This window comes from Physeter macrocephalus, chromosome 4 (genome assembly GCF_002837175.3).
Source record: "Physeter macrocephalus isolate SW-GA chromosome 4, ASM283717v5, whole genome shotgun sequence".
NCBI lineage: Eukaryota > Metazoa > Chordata > Mammalia > Artiodactyla > Physeteridae > Physeter > Physeter macrocephalus.
The window spans coordinates 28,004,422-28,007,597 of record NC_041217.1 but is presented as its reverse complement, the minus strand read 5'-3'; the positions used below and the strand labels follow the sequence as shown (position 1 = coordinate 28,007,597).

General features: G+C 52.6%; 1 pseudogene; it reads left to right on the top strand.

Moving 5' to 3' along the window:
- Positions 1-903, top strand: LOC102986321 (serine/threonine-protein kinase PLK1-like; annotated as a pseudogene).
- The last annotated feature ends 2,273 nt before the right edge of the window (positions 904-3,176 follow it).

The window sequence follows — 3,176 nt, the reverse complement described above, 5'->3', positions numbered from 1 at the left end:
AGAGAGATCAAGAAGAATGAATGCAGGGCCCCCAAGCACATCAACCCCATGGCCACGCCCCTCTTCCAGAAGATGCCGCAGACAGGTCCTACTACCAACCTGATCATCCATGAGCAGCTCAAGACGAGTTCTTTACTTCTGGCTACATCCCGGCCCATCTCCCATTAGCTGCCCCACCGTTCCATCCAGGTATTCAATCTCTCCCAGAAGCCTGGATGCCAGCAACGGGAAGCCACTCACAGTCCTAAATAAAGGCCTAGAGAACTCTATGCCCAAGACTCCCTGGGGAAAAGAGGGACCAGTGGTCCAGGAGACCAGAGGGTGCCACCTTGGTGACATGCTGTAGCGGCTGCAGAGCGTGAATGCCTCCCAGCCCTCTGAGCGGGGGCTGGTGAGGCAGGAGGAGGCTGAGGACCCCTCCGGCATCCCCATCTTCTGAGTCAGCAAGTGGGGGACTATTGGGACAAGTGCAGCCTCGGGCATCAGCCGTGTAGCAAAGTGTAGGGGGTGTTCTCCGATGACTGGACTCACCTCCTCCTCTGGTGCCTTGGTGACAGTCTGTGGTTCATAGAGCATGGTGGTGCAGAGTTCTCCCTCGCCGTGAGTTCCCATCCCAACTCCTCCATGAAGATCACTCTCCAAGTACTTCCAAAACTACATGAGTGAACACTTGCTGAAGGTGGGTACCCATGGGAAGGTGATGAACTAGTCTAGCAACCCTACCTGCATACCTGATTCTGCAAGCACAGCACCGTCATCCTGCAACGTCTTCCAGGACCACAGCAAACTCGTCCTGTGCCCAGCATGGCAGCTGTGACCTACATCGACTAGAAACTGGATTTCCACAAGTACTGCCTGAATCTCCTGGAGGAGCACAGCCACCCCAATGGTCTGGCAAGTTAGCTCTTCTATGCCCGCCCGTGGTGGACAAGCTGCTGAGCTTTGCTCAGCCAACAATCGCCTCAGGACCTCCTCATAGCCCCTCCCCTAGGACTACTGCCCGTCCTCACCCCCACCAGCCCCTTGGGCCCCTGTAGGTTAGCCCCCGCCGTGCTGGGTTTTCTGTGATATGTCCCCTCACTCGGACCGGGTGGCTGGAAAGAGAGCTATGTCTTCCTTGCAGGTGGGAGTTGCTATTAAGTTATTTTTGTACATGTTGGGGTGTAGGTTCTACGGCCTCTTCACCTTCCCTCTCCACGCCACCGTATGAATTGTACAGAATACTGCTATTGAATTTGGGACTGTCTTTTTCTTGGCTTTATACACATTAAACACGTGTGACTCTTTTTAAAAAGGTGTGGGGAGCGCTGATTGGCTGCTAGTTGTCACGTGCACTCAGTGGCCACCTGGCTTAGCCAGTCAGCAGCAAGAACTGAGTACTCTGGAGGTGCTGTGCAGAGGGCTATACGGGATGCCTGCCTTCATTGTCCCTTAGCCCAATGAGTCACGTAGCAATGGTAAACAAATTCAGTGACAACGCATTAGTCCTTCACAAAGTGCCTTTGACAAAAGGCGGTCGTCTGCTGAGAGCTGTGGGACCCTCTCGGCTGACAGGGCCCTGAGAATGCTACAGTGACCCTGTCATGGGGACAGGTCTCTCAGGAATGGTCTTGGGGGAGGAGGATGCAATTTATAAGACCTCTTTTGAATGACCAGTGCCGAGTCCGATGGCTCATCTAGCTGGCATGTAGAAAAGCTGGAAACGCTAGCCGAAAGCCTGGGAAGGCAGAGAGGGAGAGAGAGAGAGGAAGGGAGGAAGGAGGAAAGAAAAGCAAGGGACCCCCTGTGGTAGGTGCTGCGAGGGAAGGGCTGCCTGGGGTCCCTTTCATGTGCTCACAGCAGCATATGTCCACTAGTGAGGAGTACGCTGTGGATTCGGTCCAGGAGAGACACGTTTAGGGTACCTGTTTCAGTTGAAGGAAGGGAAGGCGAGAGCATACTGGAAAGAAGTTCGAGAAGCTGGCTCAATGGTGGCCCAGGCGAAGAATATGACCAGACTGAGATGACATGGCACGCCGACCCAAGGCACACATGTCAGTGGCACTATGGCAGAATGGTTATAAGCCAGGCCTCTGGGTCAGATGACCTGATCCTGGTTCTACCACATACTGCTGTGTGACCTTGGGCAAGTTACTCAGTCTCTCTGAGGCTCAGTTTCCCCAACTGTAAAATGAGGGAACCGAACTTACTTTATAGGGGTTATCTGGAGGAATATGTGAGAGAACATTTAGTCTCTGTTCCATATGTGGCAGTGACTATTAGGAGGATGGATCAGTTGGGGACCAGTTGATGGCTTTGATGTCACACTTCCCCCCAATGACGTGGACTCTGCTCAGCTTCTGCTAAGAAGCTCATCTCATCTGGGACTTGAAGGAGGGAACTCAGCTCTGACTATGACCAAGTTTCAGTATGTGAAGAGATTTGCTTACCCAGGTCTTCCTACTTATCCCAATGACCCTATTTACTTATATTTTGGAAAATCTTCAAGCTTTTTCCTTCCAGTTGTGTGCTGGGGGGAGGAGGGGTGGCAGAAGTCAAAGGGGGCCCTGGGGCACCAGAATCCCACTGCATTGGCAGGGGCACAAATCCTGGCAGATTATGTCAAAGATAAAAGAGGTTTAGGGTGACGATTTAAAGCTTCCTTTTCTCCTTTTTTGGGCAAGGGCCTGGGAAGAGGGAGTGGGAACTGAAAACAGACAGAGCCTTGTTAGTGACTTGAATTTTCACATGTAGAATGACGGAGCTTTGGAAACGAGTCTCTCCTTGTGTGCCCCTCCCGTTCCACGCCATCTAACCTGATCTTTAAATTGGCGACTCCATTTGTATTCCAGTCTGATCATGGGAGACTCATATCCCTGTGGGCCCCAGCCTTGGTTTGTAGCAGACGGGAAGTGTTCAGGGGAGCCTTCAGCTGACACAAAAGGACTGTGGGGAAACCAGCCAGCATCCCTCCCTCCCGGCAGCCTCACCCCACAGCTGGGGCCCTGGGAAGCAGGGTGGTGGCAGGTCAGTCTTTACAACTGCTTTTTATTGGATCCTGTCTGTGTCGGTTGTATTCAAGGCTCTCAATCCCAGATATGAGAGCAAACCACAAGAGCCCTGCGTCAGGTCAGTGACCAAGTGCCGAGCATATCAATGACCAGAACTCCGGGAACAATTGGAGCAAGTGCTTGAAA